Source organism: Ambystoma mexicanum, chromosome 3q (assembly GCF_040938575.1).
Source record: "Ambystoma mexicanum isolate Mex_15411 chromosome 3q, UKY_AmexF1_1, whole genome shotgun sequence".
Classification (NCBI taxonomy): domain Eukaryota; kingdom Metazoa; phylum Chordata; class Amphibia; order Caudata; family Ambystomatidae; genus Ambystoma; species Ambystoma mexicanum.
The window spans coordinates 1,107,799,573-1,107,819,686 of record NC_090926.1 but is presented as its reverse complement, the minus strand read 5'-3'; the positions used below and the strand labels follow the sequence as shown (position 1 = coordinate 1,107,819,686).

Below are 20,114 nucleotides of genomic sequence, written 5' to 3'. Positions count from 1 at the left end.
GGCTGAGTAACAGAAAGATGGTCTTTGGTCCAAGGTCTGTTTTTCAAGCCTGAATAACTACATAAATGGATTAGATACAATTCCCATTCACTGACACACATCCTCTATCCAATTCCCATTGACTACATATCTCATATGGGAGTCACACGACAATACTAACCCCTATTGCGTACATTTACCAATCAATGTCAACTCCCGCACTCTCATAATCGCATTTGTCTTGGAAGCAAGCGCATCGCAACACAGGTCCGAATCCTGATCCCTTGCTTAGAAACCACACGCTGGTATTGAGCATGTTATAAAGGAACAATTATATATATCTCAGGTAGCTCTAATTGGGGGGCGTGGAGGAAGACCAGAGGCACGGACCCAGGGATCGAACCTGTGTTGCTTTGTGTAGTCTTGCTTCTTTTTTTTTTTTTTTTTTTTAACAACTTTATTTTTCTTGCACACAGGTAATACAAGTACATAGCGGTAATGCTCATTGGTCCATACATTATACAGTCTGAGTGTTCTTGCTCGGCCTTTTCCAGTAGGTATAGTTTGTATCTTTCCCATATATTCTTTGGTCTAGATAAGGGAAACACCGGGTCTATGTACAATTCTTCCATATCATTTGTCCATACCATGTTTCTATCCCAGTCTGCCTTGGTTGGGGGGTTTGCACTTTTCTATTTCATCAGGATCGCCCTTTTGGCTATGAGCAGACTTAGGTTTAAAAATTTACGCCATATCGGGTTCATTTTTTTTTTTTTGACTAACCCAGCAAGCACATCCGGGGGGACTATTCCACTGGTTGATCTGCCATTCCATCTAGGGCTTCACACACCCCTTCCCAATAACCCCTCAGTTTTACGCACGCCCACAACATGTGATAAATGTTTGCATCTTTTGCATTGCATCTCAGGCAATTCCCGGACATGGTTGGATATATACGTTTGAGCATTTCAGGGGTGTAGTGCGTCCTTTGTATTATCTTGTAGTGAATTAGTCTGTATCTGGAATTACATGAAATTTGTTTGGTAAGTGCATAAATTTGGGACCATTCCTCGTCGCCAATTTGCTGGCCTTTTCCAGTAGGTATAGTTTGTATCTTTCCCATATATTCTTTGGTCTAGATAAGGGTAACACCGGGTCTATGTACAATTCTTCCATATCATTTGTCCATACCATGTTTCTATCCCAGTCTGCCTTGGTTGGGGGGTTTGCACTTTTCTATTTCATCAGGATCGCCCTTTTGGCTATGAGCAGACTTAGGTTTAAAAATTTACGTCATATCCGGTTCATTTTTTTGACTACACCCAGCAAGCACATCCGGGGGGACTATTCCACTGGTTGATCTGCCATTCCATCTAGGGCTTCACACACCCCTTCCCAATAACCCCTCAGTTTTACGCACGCCCACAACATGTGATAAATGTTTGCATTTTTTGCATTGCATCTCGGGCAATTCCCGGACATGGTTGGATATATACGTTTGAGCATTTCAGGGGTGTAGTGCGTCCTTTGTATTATCTTGTAGTGAATTAGTCTGTATCTGGAATTACATGAAATTTGTTTGGTAAGTGCATAAATTTGGGACCATTCCTCGTTGCCAATTTGCTGTCCCAGGTCTTGTTCCCACTTGGTCTTAGTTGTGCGTTTCTCTATCGGGCGTGTCTGGAGTATAATCTTATACAGTGCTGAAGCCGAGACTTTTTGGAATCCCTCTGTAAACATGTATCCAAGTCCTATGTTTAACGGTGGCTCATTAGAGAAGGTAGGGTATATACTTTGTATGACTGATTGTATATGGATATATTGTTGTATGTGCCTATGTGTATTCCCCACTACATCTTTGATGTCCTCCCACTGAATGAAATGCCCGTCAGGAAACAGTTGGCCCCATTGGGTTATGCCCTTGGAAGTCCAGTGCCGTGCCACTTTTCCCTCTATACTGAAGGGTGTTTGGGGGTCTCCCGAGAGCGGCATACTCGGGTGGTACAGTCTGTCAGTGGCAAATATGTCGACTATTTTAGCCCATGTCGTAATCACCACCTTCAAAGGTTTCATAGTATTGTAAAGTTTGAGGGTTGGTCTTGTCATTTTATGGAGCGCCATAGTGACTTCCTTTTCAGACTGGCACGGCAATGGACTCACAGGGTTCAGGAATAATGTAGCCCATTGGGCGGCATATTGTGCCTGTGCTGTCAAGTAGTATAGTTCCAGGTCTGGTGCCATCAGACCACCCCTTGAGTAAGCCTCGGTTAACATCTTCCAGCTGACCTCGGATGCCCTCCCCATACGAATGAGACACATGCACTAGACATTTTGGTGAACATGGCTCGACCCGGCCAGACCGGTACGGTGCTGAATAGATAAAAGAGGTTTGGGAGAATTATCATTTTTATTAATGCAATCCTTCCCATCATTGATATAGGGAGGGCGCTCCAGCGTTTCATCTTAATACATAGCATATCCGCCAGCAAATTATAATTCAGAGCTCGCGATAATTGGGCCGTTCTAGCAATGCATGCACCTAAATATAGAATATGTGTCGAGCTCCATAATAGGCCATGCAAGTCGCAGGGTTTAGTTGTGTTCTCTGTAATGGGGAATATTTCCGATTGGCGGTGGTTCAGGCGTAGGCCAGATAGTCTACCAAACCGCTCTACTTCTGCCAGGATCCTCCCCAATGTCCGGTCTGGATCTTTTAGGTATAGCAAAATATCATCTGCGTACAGATTTATAATATGTAGCTTTCCCCCTAGCCTCAGCCCATATGCACTGTAGCATGCCCTCAATATATCCGCCAAGGGTTCTATTACTAGGGGGAACAGTAGTGGTGACAAAGGGCATCCCTGTATAGTGCCCCTCGTAATTCAAGCTTATCCATTAGGGTTCCATTGACTCCAATTTTGGCCTGAGGACCTGTATACAATATTTGTATCCATTTCAAAAAATTTGGGCCGAACCCATAGTTTCGCAGTACCCCAAAGAGAAAGGGCCAGGATACTGTGTCAAATGCTTTACGCATATCCAGCGAGACGGCTATAGCCTGCTCTTCAGGGGGTGTAGTAGTCAGTATTTCGTGGCATCTTCTGATATTAGTGGCCGTGGACCTACCCATAATAAACCCTGCCTGGTCTTCATGGACCATGTATGGCATCAATGGTGTTAGCCTAGTCGCAAGTATCTTAGCTAAGATTTTTGCATCCGTGTTGATTAATGACAGCGGTCTATATGACCCGCAGTCCTCCGGGGTTTTTCTGGCTTGAGCAGTAATGTAATTACTGCCTCTCTTATAGTTTCAGGGAGCTCTCCCTTATCTAGGGCTTCGGTCCACACCGCAAGTAATCTGGGTACCAACAGGTGTTTAAACTCCTTGTAGAACTCTGCACCGAGACCATCAGTGCCGGGGGCTTTCCCATTGGGTAGCGCCTTTATCGCCTCCTCTATTTCTGCTTCAGTTATCGGCATCTCCAATAGCTCCCTGGTATCACCCGCTAGGAGTGTTGTTGGAATTTGGGAGAGATAATGTTCAATCTCTGCATCTGTGGCATCAGATTGAGGCGAATAAAGTTCTTCATAGAATGCATGGAATGTGTCTTGTATCTTGCCCCGATCAGTGGTAACCGAGCCATCTGCTGTTTGTATACATGGGATAGCTGTTGATCCCCTTTCTCCCCGCACTGCCCTGGCTAGCAACCTCCCCGGGCGTTCGCTCTCTCTGTAGTGGCGTGCAGCCGCTGGTTTATCGAAGAATCGGATCTCTTGGTCCGCTGCCTCGGTATATTCGTCCAGTTTATTCTTTATATCCGAGCTGAGTTGTGGTGTTGGGCTAAGCGCGTATTGGCATTGTATTGATGCTATTTGCGCTTCCAGTCGCTGCAATCTGTTTCTAATATCTTTAAGGATTCCGCTTTCTGTTGATATGGAGCTGCCCCTTATATATACCTTGAAAGCTTGCCACAATATCGCTAGAATAGAAACCGAGTTCTCATTGAGGTCGGAATAATCTTGAATGTGCTGGTCTATTGCGTTTTTATAGACTGGATCTTGCAATGCTGCAGGTTTGAATCTCCATGGCGGTCTATTCACTATGGCAATTCGCAATGTCAGTAGTATGGGGGAGTGGTCTGAGTATGTCCTGGGGAGGATCTGAGTGTCCGTGACCCATGATAATGCTGTGTTCTCCACCAACCATATATCTATTCTAGAATGCATGTCGTGCACCGATGAGTAATATGTGTATTCTCTCTTAGAGTGGTTTAGAGTCCTCCATGCGTCCTTTAAGTTCATGTCTGCCATGTGTGTGATGATTGTCTGTGCTGCCTTGGTTAATGCTCTCGATTGTGTTGAAGTGCGGTCGATATGTACATCTAGAATACTATTAAAATCCCCCCCCACATATCAGATAGGCCGTGGGGAAGTTTGCCAATTGCCCAAAAATTGTGGCGTAGAATTCCGGGTCGTCTATGTTAGGCCCGTATACATTGAGGAGGACTATCTCTTTATCTTGAAGTGTGCCATGTAGTAACACATATCTCCGTTCGGGGTCGCATTCCACATCCGTGCATGTGAATTGCAAAGTCTTATGTATCAAGATTGCTGCTCTTTAGCCCTTTTGGAGTACGTTGTAAAGTATTGATGTGTTCCCCAATTTGGGACCAGTTGTCCTCCGTGTTGTGGCCCTATATGTGTCTCTTGTAAGAAAATAATCTTGGTGGTCTGTCTGTTAATGTATGCTACAATTTTCCTTTTCTTGACTCTGGAGCCCAGACCTCGAACATTCCAACTCAGTACTTTGATACCATCAATGCCTGTTTCAGCCATTACCTATGAAGTGATCGTAAACGTGTGCCTGCAAATGTTTTGTTACAATACTTTTGTTGTTTCCAGTGTTCATTACCTGTGTGCTTTTTGTTTTCTTCCCCTCCTTGATGTAACTCCCGCCCAACATTTCACACCCCCCTCCCCCTTCCTCACAGTCCCATAACTTTAACTGTGTTTTTAGGATCCCAACCCTTCCCTCCCTCCGAATGAATGTGCACCTGCTACAGGGGGGCCTGCGGCGATTCCCAGTGCCTACGCCCTTCTGGACCTTTTGTAAAGTTGACCGTTCAATTAGTTGCTCTCACAAACGTTATCTGCGGGGGGCATCGCAATGTAGCGTACCTTACATATTGAAACATTTCCTCCCCCACAGAGAGCTACCCTTTAGAGGGGGAGCCAGCAGTTCTGGACCTACGTTTCATAGCTTGAACATTCTGTTGTTACGCAACTGTACAGACTACTCTGTTTCATTCGTATCAGGCTGCCTTGATGGGGAAGGGATGTGCGTATCAATAAAGTTGGCGGCTTCCTTGGGAAATGTAAAGAAGTGGATCTTATTCTGATATTGAATTTTAAGTCTCGCCGGGTAGAGCATAGCATACTGGACCTGTCGGTCCCAAAGTAGTTTCTTAACCCCAGTGAAGAGTTTCCTCTCTTGCTGTACCGCCAGTGTGAAGTCTGGAAAGATCCGTATGATGTTGGCTTCCCATTTCAGCTCCTGTTTTTCCCTTGCCGCTTTCTGTATTCAGTATTAAGTCCCTGTCCCTATAGTTCATCACTCGGCTATGATTGGTCCAGGGTATGCTCCTGGTTTCGGTTTTGGGGCCAATGACCTATGAGCCTGTTCAATAATAAAGATTGGTGACCATCCCGGGTCCCCCAACAGTGTGCGTAGGAGGGCCTCTGCTTCCTTTTCCATGGAGCCTTTCATCGCTTCTTCCGGCACTCCTACTATGTGAATATTGTTGCTTCTTGACCTCGCTTCTAAGTCCTCGCATTTGGACTTCACCGTCCACAGTTCAATAGCCATCGTGGAGACCGTACTTTTCAATGCTTCCAGTGCCAGATATTCTTGTTTCTGCTTCTGTTATACGTGTTGTTGTTTTGTCCAATTTTGTTCTGAATGACGCCACATTTGTGGTAATCCCATCCAGTTTATCATTGAGGGCTGAGAAGCCCTGTTGCATTGCAAGGAATACCGCCTGAGGATCCATCAACGCGGCTGACGGGGCCTGTTGGTCTTGCAGGAGCGTTTATCCCTCCATCTCGGGTTCTGTTTCCTTCTGGATAGGTGTAGTGTATTTGTCGGTGGCCCCCTTGCCCTTCTTGTGGCCAAAACTCTTGGGCATTATTCCCTTTTCTGGTCGATTGTCCAATATGCTTGATGAGCTATACTTTTCTCGGCCCTTTCTACAGCAGGCAGATGCAAGGTGTGGTCAAGCCTATCCTTATGTATGGCTCACAGCAGGCCAGTTCAGGTACACACTCCTGCAGTTATTAATGTGTTCAGCTTCTCTGCTCCGTTCCCAACAAGTCCTATCAGAGGTGGGGGGTCAACATCAGTGTACTTGTTGCTGGTATTGCGTTTCCAAAGCCGTGCCTCCGCCGTCGCAGTGTGAGCATAGTACGGACTATAGTGTAGGCCTATTAGTCGCAGGCTTGTGAAGAGGCGTCTCTCAAGCCTCCCTGTCTACCTTCAGTTCCTTCCTTCGCGTAGACTGAGTGACGTACTTGTTTGCAGTTTGTTCCAGTTGTGTTGCTCCAGTCGTGGTCCCCACCCCCATCCGAGGTAGACTGTCCTCACCACTTGGCCTGCCTTTCAGAGCGCCAAAATGACCCCGCCAACCGATCCCCTGATCAGAATGTTCGTATCTTGCAGTATGTCTCTGTTAGGAAAGCTTATGCCCTGTAGTATCTGTTGTGGGGGTTCAGTTGTCTCGTGTTGTCCCCTTCACATTGCCATCAGTTGTTTCACTAATATTTTGGGAATTGGTACGGGCCCTGCGGCGGCGCCCCCGCAGTCTGGTCTTTGGCGTATGTTGCACCGACTGAACCCCCCTCGTTATTTGGGGAGCTGCACTGCGGAGCGCGGTGCTATACAAGGGGTTCGGGGGGTGTCCATTCCGTGTCCCTCACCAAATTATGTCCCTTAGGGGGGGAGGAGGAGAAGGAGCATGATGGGGGTCCTATTGATGTTGAGTATGGAGCAAGGCGGTCTTTGTTATTTATATGGAACTCTGGTCGGCGTCCAGCGGAGCTCTCCGTCCTTCCCTGTGCCACCCCACTTAGCTTTAAGTGCTCGCCGAGGGGCAGGCAGTGTTACTCCGGTGGCCCGCAGGCAGCGTACTCCTCGTTGCCCCTCAACAGTAGCAGATATGCGACTGTGACCCACACCAGATTATGTCCGTTGGGGGGAGGGAGAGGAGCGTGATAAGGGTCTTCCTAATATTCAGTGTGGGGGGAGGGAGGCCCTGATTATATATATGGACCCGGGGGTCCGTGCCTAGCACAGTTCTGCCTCCTACCCCGCGCCGCCCCACTTAGCTTCATGTGCCCGCCAAGGGCCCGGCAATGTTGATCCCGCGATGCTCAGGCTGCGCGGTCGCCGCTGCGTCTCCACAACAACAGATGCAGGTCCAGCCTGGAACGTTCGGCGATGCACTCTGTTCTTCAAAGGTGCCTGAAGAGGGGGGAGGCGGTAGATGATGGGGGTTCCACAGGCGCTCTACGAGGAGCGGAGCGCCCGCAGGTAATCCCGGAGTCAGCAGGCCCTGAGTCTCCTGGTCGGCACTCGCGCTGTCCCCCGCCGGGCTCCTCCCATCGATTTCCAGCCTGGCCTCAGGCTCAGCTTCCCGCTGTCCGCGGGATTCGTACGATGCTTTTTCTTGGAGAGTCTTTCACCAACAGGCTCCAAATTTCGCAATCTTGATCAGCAGTGGTTGGCGCTCATTCCATGTTTCATAGAAGTAGAACCGGTCACTATAGATGATTATATTGGCATTGCGGCCCTGGTTCACGCTGGAGCTCACACAGGAGCGGCCATCTTCTCCCATGCGCAACAGCGCCCCCCTGTGTAGTCTTGCTTCTAAGGCTAGCAGCGCGATGACCCTGAGCTATCCTCACGAGACAAAGAAAGGGAGTATTCTCGGTCAGACGGTCCAAAACGCTACTTCATGAGAAGGACCTACCAAGGGGTGCACGCGGGAATGACAGGACTATTAGCAGCAATAACCACTCGTGAAAGCATTTCTATAGCCAGTGTAGAGGTGGGTATGAGCGGTTGGGAGCTGTTCCTATAGTTTTATTTTTTTTAAAGAAACCATTGTGGAATGCTTTCGTTTTAAAATGAAAGTGTAAGAAGAAATTGACACTTGCACTTCAGTGCACTGCACTGAACATTAGCCTTACATAGCAGGTGTGCTTGGGGGGTTTGGTTTGCGTGTGGAAGGGGGGCGTGGTGATAGGGTTTGTGGGAATTGGCGGCAGGCCAGGAGGCAACATAGTTCCACTACTTTTCCTACACTTCGAGCACTACCTAGAGCACGAAAGCCTGCAGCGGAATCTTGAAATCAAGCGTTCAAACCACACTTAACAACGCCACCTAGTTTTGTGGGTGCTCCTTATTTGTGTTCATGTTTATTGGGAAAGGGATCAGGCTTTTCTTACTGACAGCTGCTCTGTGCATGGTGCTGAACAGGCCAACAATGATGATGACACCGTCCACAGAGCTGAACCTGTGAATAGTGGCACAAAGGTCGCCTTGGAACTGCTAAGGGTGCGTAAGCTTCCTCTATTCACATTGCTGACCGCTTAAAGGTTACAGCACCAGAAACTGTGTTCAACCTGCCAAATCGACAGCGGCAGCGGTCACTTTCCACAATGATGACCATCATGCTCGACCTGCCAAGGCAGCCATGGCCTCTGTGCATACCCCTGAACAGGCCAACGTTGATGATGACAGCGCCCACAGTGCTGAACCTCTGAATGGTGGAGCAACAGCCACCTCGGGACCCCGGACGCCGACCCTGTCAAGGTTGCGTAAGCTTCCTCTATTCACTTTGCTGACTCCTCACAGGTTACAGCAGAAGCAACTGTGTGGAGCCTGCGAAATCCACATCAGCGGCGTCACTTTCCCCAAAACTGAACCGCCAAGGATTCAGCAGCCGCGGTCTCGTCCATGGTGCTGACCATCTTGCTCAACCTTGCAAGAAAAAAAGGCAGCCATCTTTTGAATGTCCAAACCAGTCAAGGCTGCAGCAACAAGCAGGCATCGATCGCCTCCTTCCATGCCCCTGAACCTGTCAGGCTTCATCTACAGCAGAGTCACCCCAAGAGCAGCAGGCGGTGAGTCTGGAATTAGGGTGGGTGTGTGGGTGATGTTTTGCTATGTGCCTGCACAAAGATATATTGTCTATGCCCTGCCATGTTCTGAAGTGCTGCACTGAATTAGGTTTGGTATGCTACACACCATGCTGTCATGCTATGCTATGTCCTATTTTAAGCTGTAGAAACATGTTGGTAATGTCTTGCTCTGCTGGGATCAATATTGTCTTTCTCCCCAAAGCTAAATGTTAACTAGAATCTACTCGAGTGCTACTGTATGTAGCCATTCACTCCTTTTGGGGGAGGGGAAATAATATGTCAGTTTCCTTTTATTGTAGCTGGTTAGGTCATATTATACTGTGTTGAGATTCCTTTATAATGTTTTGCTTTAAATACCTAGTTTTCAAAAGCCTTTGAGGCAGCCATAATGCAGTAGGTAGTCACCCCTTAAACACACACAAAGAAATACAGAAGGTAGACCTGGAAATTCAATTGGATAACTAGACCATCCACCCCTTTTTTTCCACAAATGTTTGCATGTGGCTCTCTATTAACAGTGCAAGGTAACTGCAGCCCAGGGTAAAAAGGCTAGTCAAAGGCTGGATTATGTAAATTAACTCCCATAAGCACTCAGCCTAAGAGGCCTCCTGCCTCACACACCAATATAACCATTACTTTAAAGGCCCTAGTAGAACTCAGAAAACCTCCAACAAGGCTGAACTGGGCTTCTACTCCCAAGGAAGACATGGTCGAAATGTCACCCTCAGTTAAATGTTCCCATATTTCCTTCCAGCTTTCCCCATCTGTAGAACCTGTCTGATCATGGACGTTCAGGGCTTAGGGGAGTAAGAAGAGAGGCTTTGCACGCTGTTTATTCTTGGACATGGTCTCTACATGCATTGACTCCCCATGTCACTGCGGAAGGCTCAAAAGTCTGGCCAAGGGCAGGTATTGTGTCCTTAAGCACAAGCCTAGGGTTTTGGCAGCCATGACACAAATGAGGAAACCAAGAAAGGTGAGGTTTCTTTTGCTGACTTTTCAGGGGGCTTTGTAAACTTGGCAAATGTTGCTTGGGGCCCAGGGAAGTAAGCGGAAGAGCTTTGCTGCCTGTGTTTTCTTGGGCTTGGCTTATGGCGCCCACACTAACCATGCAGTGAGTCAATTCCAGACATTCGTCTAAGGCGCAGCAAACACCTCTACAGCTATCACTCCTCTTGCGCTGCACCCCATAGAATATAGTTGAGCTCCACAATAAATCCGGTCCAGTTGTACAGATAGCACCTCCACCTTGAAATCTAGGTGTTTTGGATTTACTGTTATGCCTCCAATTTAGGAGTTCACTCACTAGCCAAGTGAATTTTTACCCATGCACCACACCCTAATAAAATTGTGAAGTTTAATATGCGCCACACTTAGATAGAACTGTGAAGTTTAGCCATGCGTCACACTTAGAATTGTGAATTTTAGCCCTGTGTCACACTTAGATAGAACTGTGAAGTTTAGCCATGCGTCACACTTAAAACTGTGCAGTTTAGCGATGCGTCATACTTAGATAGAGCTGTGAAGTTTAGCCATGCGTCACACTTAGAACTGTGAAGTTTAGCCATGCGTCAAACTTAGAACTGTGCAGTTTAGCCATGCGTCATACTTAGATAGAGCTGTGAAGTTTAGCCATGCGTCACACTTAGATAGAACTGTGAAGTTTAGCCATGCGTCACACTTAGATAGAACTGTGAAGTTTAGCAATGCATCCCACTTACAACTGTGAAGTTTAGCCATGCGTCATACTTAGATAGAGCTGTGAAGTTTAGCTATGAGTCACACTAAGATAGAATTGTGAAGTTTAGCCATGCGTCCCACTTAGATATAGCTGTGAATTTTAGCCATGCGCCACACTTAGATAGAATAATGAAGTTTAGCCATGCGCCACACTTAGATAGAATTTGGAGATCAATAATTTCCAACAACAGATAGGTCAGTGTAGATTAGCCACATATTGCTTTGGCTACTGGTTAAATTCTTCTAACAGCCCTTTTCGACTTCCTCAAACACACTACCCAAACACTATACACACCCACTGGGCTAGCCAAAATACACCTGAACACACACTTACAACAAACAAACCTGGGCACTGGACCTTATCCGTCAGACACAACATGCCGGTGCACACAACCTTCAACACCTTCCAATCTACATATGAAACACATAAAAAACCCAATTTAACAGTCATATAGAAACATCCCAGGCATTGGACCTTACCAGTACGGATACAAACAAGTGCATGCAACCCGCAACCCTAAATAGCAGCAATCTACACATAAAACACACAGACACGCCCCAACACAACAAACAGCCATACAGAAAACATAATAGTCATTTGACCTTACCCGTATGGATACAGCAAGCCGGAGGACGCAACCACCTTCTGCAAGCCAACACACACAGACGCCAGTTTCTCCTGGTTCTGGACTAATCCTATCATTCTTCCCTCACTAACCAACCCTGCCCTCTTTCTTGGGAGAGCCACATGAGCGCCTGGAGACTGCCCCTGGGTGGTGTTGATGTGCTTTATAAATCAACATAATATAACCTTACATAACCTTTTCCTTCTCATTCCTTCCTGAGCACCTTATCTATCCCTCACCATCATCCCAACTATCTACCAGACTTCGCTTCTCCCTACCACTACTGAATGTTCTATCCTACGCCTCTCTGACAGGCAAAGCACTTCAACATCAGACACTATGGCAGGAGCGCACTATACAAATCCAAGATAACATAACATCTGTGGATGGTGGTGAACATGGACACGTTGATGAGGACACCTTCCATGGTGCTGAACATGTGACTGGTGTAGCAGCAACCACCTATGTACCTGGCATTGAACATGCCAAGCCATTGCTTCTTACCATGGTGCCGATCCTGCCAAGACTGCAGCAGCCACCTTTGTCTATGGTGCTGACCCTGGTAGGCCTCCGCTAGCCATCTCTGTCCATGGCACTGAACCTGTCAAGGATGCAAAGCTGGTCTTTTCACAGTGCTGGCTGCTTAAAGTCACAGTAGTAGCATCTGCAAAGTGAGACCATGAACCCGTATTGGAAGTGAGCGGGAGCGTTCAGGAGCGGTCCTCCTCTACTTCTTTTAAGTTTTACTGTTCCTATATTTTTATTTTAAAAAGAAACCGTTCCCAAATGTTTTCGTTTTTAGGAAGAAGTTAAAACTTTCTCTTTCTGTGCACTGCACTGAGCATTCCCCTAAACAGCAGGAGCATGTGTTTTGGGGTTTATATTGTGTGTGGGTGAGTGCGTGGCGATGGGGTTTGTGTGGAGCACTGCAGGCCTGTCGGAATAGAAAGTATATCGTGCCTCCTATTGTAATAAATATATTTTATATTGGCCTACGCCAAGCTGCTCGAAAGTCGCTTGCGAAGGAAATCTGTGTTGCAAGGTCCTGACATTAAATCTATGTAGGCCGCCATTTTAGGTCAAACCGCCATTTTAGGGTTCGTTGTGTAAAAGTCACCCTGTGAGCTAAAATGGTGGACAATGCAATTGCAGAATACAACATGGCCGTCTTGCCCTCTGTACATAGCTAATGTGTAATTTGCCTGCAGGCCACTTATTGAGGTCATGAACTGAGACATCGTCGTTGACCTATGTGTAAAGGAATTACTTGTGCAATGGAACTAATCCACGAGCATATAATGAGACAATGTATTTACATACTGAACAAAGAACATCTGTCTTATTACATTGTATTAATGTTTAAGAAGGTCTGCATGGAAAACTTTAGAATACACAGCTATTGCATACGCTTGTTGTTACATGTATTAAAAGCAAACCAATTATATGCGGTTATTTGAGACTTGGCACGAACCCTAGATTGGTGATATATTAAAAGGAATATTAACCCGAAGTGGGGCTGGGCATCGCGCCCACAAAATGTATAAAAAGCTAATGCATTCTAATGTACAGCGTCTCTCACTGAACACACTGAACCACGCTGGAGTTCGTTGTGTTGTACTGAGGGCCGATAGCTATCTGACTTTGCACTGTTTTTGTAATTGAATTCAGTATAGAATAAAGTACTTTGTATGTTCCTTCGTAACCCGTGTTCGGTGTATTTCCTTTTGGGGTACTCACTACTTCTTTTCGTACACGTCGACCACTGCCATGGACCCGTCAAACTGCCTTTTACACGTGCAAAACGGTTAAGGCTGCAGCAACAGCAGCCACGGCCTCGCCTCGGCACGTGCGCCTGGAACCGATGTTACACAGGCATGGCCTCGGCGCATGCGCCCGAAACGGGCAAGATACAGCAGCCACGGTCGCACTAAACCCATTTCTTTAAAAATGCTCTATGTGCCAGTAAGTTCCATCTTCTTCTTATTATTCTTTTTTATCATTATTAATATTATAGTATTTATTGAGCATGGACCTAGCTGCGAGAAGCAGCAAAGCGCTTTACAGAGGTACACTACAATACAGACCCATAACAGAGAGGTTTACAGAGGCATACACCAGGGCAGATGCATAACGGAGCGCTTTTCAGTGGCAACAACAGAACAGTTACACAGCGGGGGTAGGATACAGAGGGGCACAGAGGACGGGTACAGCTGTACCAGGTGGCGGGGAGAAGAGGGGCTGGGGGCGTCTAGAGAGCCAGGTAACACAAGGGGTGACGTGATGGCCTAGGTGTTGAGGAGGAGAGGCTCCATGAAGAGGTGGGTCTTGAGTTCCTTTCTGCATTGTAGGAGAGTGTTGGGGCGAATCTGATGCCGACGGCGACGTGGAGCAGTTTCCATAGCCTTGGGGCGTAGGCAGAGAAGGCTTGTCCTTTACTTTTTAAAGCAGCGAATTTCCCGTCTGCGTGTGTCCTGGCTTCTGATGGTGCGCTGTCCGCCGGAGATGCTGAGTGTCTTCTGTGACCTTATTATTGTGCGACAGTCATTTCACACAAGCAGACATTCAACCAATACAATATACATTTTAGCCCCAGAAACCTCAATAGGTGACAATTTTGACTGCTAGTGGAGGGGGTGCTATTTTCAGTTCTTCAATACTTGATACCCATCATTTTATGTTCATGGTCCCAAAATAATTCACAGCCTTTCGAGCTTTTTAATCAACTTTATGAACGTGCTGCTGAGCCATAGGTTGCGTCTGTTCCTTTGCCCATGTAATGGTACTGCTCTCAGATTTTGGATAACACAGGTACTGCAGGGTACGCCACAGGATTTTGCTCTTAAAATATATTCATATTGTCAATAGGCATTGTGTAAGACCCCCGCAGCCCCACATAAAAATGGCTCTTTTTAAATCCTACTAGAATGAGATTATATTTGTCCAAATCGCAGATTAAATTCTATTAACCTACCAGACTTGCTTATGACCTAGGGAGGATGGTCTGCCTTGACCTCTCACGCTCCACCCTTCATAACTATAATTGTTCTTTTATAACGCGCTTAAATCCAGGGATTGGTTTCTAAACGCGGGATCAGGATTTGAACCTGCGTTGCACTCTTGCCCCTGAGCTACCCCGCCGCCCTGTCAAACAGCCAATGCAAGATGAAAAGTCTAGGTAACTCACTATCAATTCATATAAACTGTATGCTAGTGATTCTGTCTCTAAGATGCTTTCCTAAAAAGATCATCATATGCACAACATGAGGTGGACTTCAAAGACCCTTTCTGAGACAGACACACTCTCCAATTCATGAGAAAAGAATGTGAATTTGACATACTCTCTCAGAAGCATCTAGAAGTGACATGTGTGACATAACCTAAGGGCCTTGATTCCCCTTAAACAACAGATCGCCTCTTCCAGTTCAGACCTATTTATGTATAATCTGCACATTATTGGGTTTGAAAGCGACCAGATAGAGTCAAGAGAAGAAGTAGGAGATGCTGTTCGTATCAGTGTTTTTTATGGTTGGGGACTTAGCACATGGAAGCAGAATCCCTTGTTATGAGCGCATCTCACTACCACAGATGTCATGATACCTACAATGGTAAACCACAGCGTTGGCACTAAAATGCTAAGAGATTTAGGGCCTCATCACGAGTTGGGTGGAGTGGTAAAATGTGGCAGTAATGCTATCACTGCTGCATTTACCACTCTGCCGAATTTCGAGTTGGATGGAAAGTGGGAGTTTTACCTCCAGCTTTTTGCTGCAGGTAAAAATCCCTCCTTTCCGCCTGTTTTCGACACTATTAGCACAGCGATAATTCCGCCAGCGTTAATAGCGCCAAGAAACCCCCAATGCGTCCATTGGACCAGGAATGGGGATTTACCGCCCCACCGCAGGTCGGGGTCCAGCGCATATTGCACCGGACCAGGTTGCAGCAACACTAATAGCATTTGGCGGTATCCTGGCGCAATTAGTGCTGAGATACCGCCCAACCCCTGATGAGGCCTTTAATCGTGAACATTGAGTTTCAAAGTTTTCAGACTGCACACTGTATACAGCACCCACTTATCCTCCAACTGGGATGCCAGTTCCTACTCAATAGCTGATGTAATATGTGTTAAACCTTGTTGCTACGTGTTACTGTAATTCTTTTTCAGGTTTGGAAGAGAACCAATCAAAGTTATCATCTAAGAAGGTTCATTTATAATGACCTCTACGTCACAAATCACAGACACTCTTTACGAGGACATGGTCCAAACCTTCATGTTTTTCTATTCTGACATCTCTCACAGTGGGGTATTACTTGCTGTCATTCCAGGGCCCGTGCTTCGAGTATGAAATGTAGCTTATGCAGACATTTCTTCTTAATGTTCTTGCATAAACACATGCAAAATGTATGCAGATGTGAAAGTTGGAGCAGTCCACGTTGAAAGGTTTGTTGCCGAGTTAGTCAAGTTTTAAGAATGTACACAACATCGAGTTTTGATCCACTTTTATTGCCCTATATTATGCTGAGATGACACAATCCATTACCCTTGGCAGTCCCATGGACTCCTTCATCAGATGGGGATGAGCAGCAAATGAACACAGTGCTGGGCATGCCTGTCCCACAAGACAGGTGAACATCTTCGCTTTAAACTCCATTGGCTGCAGGAGGACTTGTAGGACGCACAGTGCTTGGACACCCATCTTGTCTACACAGCAATACATTTCAGTTCAGGACTAACATGTAACTGTGCATATTCAAAAACAATTCGCAATTTACTCATGTGCTAGGAAATGACATGTTAAGGGGGCCCAAGTTGCACACATAACAGAGGTGCACATAATGGGTTTGCAAAGTTAACGGGGTCCATGTGATAATGTCGCCTGAAAAAAGTCGCCAGGTAGGCTCATTTTTTTTCCTGACTCCAAAAATACTTTCCCTAAATATTCTAGGAGAGGTATAATTTCATATTATAAACTCCAATCCTAGAATATGTGGGCAAAGTGGTTGATTTTACAGAGGGTGAATTTGTGGGGATATATCGCCCCCTCGAGGCCATTTCCCAGGCGACCTTATCACTGGACACCAGTCGCATTAAAGTGGGACCTAGGAAGTTTGAAAGAAGATTTAGGGCGTGCAGAGTAATCCGGAAATGCAAGTCTTAAAATCCACGTCATGAAAGGAAGATGCGTTTGCACTGAATTCACACAAAGTCTAAGATATTTGTAGGTAGGTTAAACATTCCAACGCTGCACCCTAAACGCAAGGTGTGTCTGCCTCTCACTGGCACACCAGACCCTGCGTTTTGAACACTTTTTTATTTTATTTCTAAGGTATTTACATTTATGAACAGAATGGCCAGATAATATTTAAGCTAATAAACTGCAGGAATTGATTAATTCCCAGGATTTCAGCTTCTGGACTGATTCCCATCACATGATGAGTTATCATTGGCTTGACCAAATACTATCCACTGACCTAATTGTGTGACTTGGCAAAACTATACAGGCCCCATGCACTGCTCATTCTCTCAGCCTTGTTAGTATTAATGGAAAGATCCCATATAATAGAACACACGTAAGGACTGCAGGTTTTCTGTATAGCGATACAAACACTCCTTCCACTCAATGCAAGGAGCTACTGCGAGAACTCTCTTTTGAGGTGAATGTTAAGTCTTGAGCTTTGCTTTTGGAGTCTGTTAGGGAGAATTCGCAGAATTGGGCTAATTCCCTTCTATCCTAGAGACCCAAGCTCTTTTGCTGGACTTTTAATTTCTAACCTGGAGAGAGTGAGACCTTTTCCCCACTCTCTCATGTATTTTTCCGGTGATTTGGTATCTCTGTGTTTCTGTTGACTTTGGAGTCGGACAAACTCCATAGGGCATCATCGTTGCATTGTGACACACAGCACCTTCAGTGCAGTGGCACAGGGAAGTCTCTTAGATGCCCCCAATACGTTCTCTTGGTCAAACTACTGTTTCCAAGAGCAGTGAAGTGAAATTGACTTTACTTACATTTATAACTTTCTAGACCCAGCACACACTATCTTACCATAGGGTGTTGGAGGGGTTACTTAGTACCCCCTTTGTCTAGTTTCTCATGTAACATATTTATGTTACCCTTTCTACAATTAATGGCTGGTGGCAGTGGGCTACTTTTTACCACCATTATGTGTTTTTACCGCGGGCTGCGTTCGCAGCTGCAGTAAGGCACCCATTGGTGCCCATTTTGTCAAAATGGTCCGGTCTTCTTTTTTTGCCATTTCTTGTTGGAAAGGTCCTTCTTGAGATTTACTCTGCACGCCAAACCAGGTTTGATCCCTTTGTTTGTTTTACCTTTGGCAGGATTAACGAGGGAAGCCCACCTCTGGCTCCAGTATGTCTGGCAGAGGCAGGAAGTAAGGGAGGTGCCCGAAACTCCCAGTGCTTAATCCCCTTGGTTGCAGGAATGCACCCAAAGGTGATTGGCCGGCTGGCTGTCCAGCAAGGACAGCCACCCTGCTTTGTGATTGACAGCTAGGTTGGAACGAATGAAAGAAACCTGCATAAAAGGTGAGGCTTTTGGCTTGGAAGGCAGAGTCGACCACTGGACAAAGGAATCCGAAGAAGAACTATTGGATGTGGACGAGGATTGCTTCACATTACTTCTGATGCTTGATCTCTGGACGGTGTTTGGCGATATTGACCAAGAAAATCTGTTGACTCAGTTGGCATCTATAGCTCGTGTGTTTGGGAATGTCCTTAGGTGACTTCAATATTTATCAGAGGGTGAGATTTAGGCCCTTTACTTTCATCTGTTGTCTTAGTGAGAGGTGGAGACCACTGGCCAGCTCCACTGTCCACTAAATAATATCTGTCACATCAGTCATGTGCCGATGTTACACATATAAACATCAAAGCTTATGGACCTAAGGAGGATTTCAATAACAGTCATGATTACATTAAAGGACAGATGTACATAATGGGCTCCAGTTAAATCCAACCAAGACATAAGTCATCCTTCAAGGCGAAAACCACTAGCTAAACAATTCATCTTGCTTACCATTCCCGCTCAATCTATCTGGCTTCCTACAGTTTGTGATACCAAAATAAAAAATGGTGGCATTTATTGGCAGGTGGATTTGGACGTGCATTCCCAAATAGGGGGAGGGGAGTGATGAATTGATATTATCCTTCCTTTTCTACTAAAGACTATGCCACTGTAGCTGTCGCTTCAATGAATTCAGAATTGGATTTAGCAAACCCCCTTAATACTGCTATTCAAAATTCCCAACTTGACCCGCTTCACTGTGTGAACAACGCTGCAGGTCACCTGGTATGTGGTCTCTTGAGACAAGATCCCATTGGTCTTGTTGATCAATCGTTGCATCGGCTCTGGTTGAGCAGCGGAATCGCGTTCAAGCTTCTGTGTTTGACATTTATATGCCTACATGGTCTGTCTCCCAAGTATTTTGAACCTAAGATGACCTTCCATAAACCAGTACAATCTTTACGGTCTGAACAGTCACTACTTCTGACCATCCGAAATTCAAGATTCAAAATGAGAGGCAATGGTAGATTCTTAGTAGTCGCCCCCCCCCCAATCGATGTAATCATTTTCCTTAATCAGTTCAAAATATTGAAATCTCCTTTCCTTTGGAATGCTTGGAAGATGTGTCTTTTCTCTTATGTTATCTTTCGACGTCCCCCTTCTTTAGTGCTCTTCCCCACTACAGTCACTGTCACGCCTACATGCAGTTTCGTGTGCTAGGCTTTGCGCATTCACTCATTTATTCAGAAATCACACATCAGAAATCATGTCTTGTTACTTCTTGATCTGGTGGAAACACACTTCTGGTCAAGGATTGTGCTGCATTTTTTAATTGCTTATTTTCAATTATATGAATTTCCTTTTAAAGGTCATTAAGCTCATCATCACTGCTAAATATAGGTCCTTCTGAATTCTATTAAGTTTGTTAGTGAGGGAGGAGAAGTAATCAGCAAAGTTAGCCATTCTATGTATATGTCTCTGGGTATTTCAAAGCACAATCCAATTCCACGTAGATTTGTCTAGCTGAGTGACGCTTTTGCAAGATGGATGCATGGAATTTGAAAAGTTGATTGTCCCTTGTCTTTCTGTTGGAACATATAAGGTGGGTTGTAAGGTCTGGCTGTAGATAATAGAACATTTAGTCTAGCTCTGATGGGATCTTTCCTCATGTCAAGCGTTTCCTCGTGTCTGTGGGTTTCTTGTGCACATCAAATGTCTTGATTTGTGGAATTGTTTAAGGCAATCTTCCTCTTCTGCTCGAATCACGAAAATTGTCCCAGTGTATCAAATGTATGACAGTGGTTTTTGTGATTGTTCTTGTAAGATTTCATGTTCCCGGGGGCTACCATGAAAACGTTTGCCCACTGAGGCACCATTTGTGTGCCCATTGTCATTCCGGTCTTTTGTAGGCAGTTTCTTTCATTGATGTGTGCGAGTGTGCACCTCCTGGCATCTGTAATGGCATTGATGGGGTACCTGTCTTGCTAGCTGCATATTGCAGGAGTCTCTGGCATGATCCATCTTCATATGGAATATTGGAATAAAGTGGGGT

General features: G+C 45.7%; 1 protein-coding gene across 3 annotated transcripts in view; it reads right to left on the bottom strand.

Annotated features, from left to right (window-relative positions):
* The window catches only part of PCP2 (Purkinje cell protein 2), a 232,842-nt gene that overhangs the window by 66,419 nt on the left and 146,309 nt on the right, over positions 1-20,114 (bottom strand). Inside the window, exon 4 of one of the 3 annotated variants that reach the window (XM_069603865.1) lies at positions 16,026-20,114. This exon is cut by the window's right edge and continues 959 nt beyond it. The exons of the other annotated variants lie outside the window; for them this stretch is intronic. The gene's annotated coding sequence lies outside the window, so the exon portion shown is untranslated. Of the gene's footprint in view, positions 1-16,025 lie in introns of those variants that run through there. 3 annotated transcript variants of the gene reach the window in all.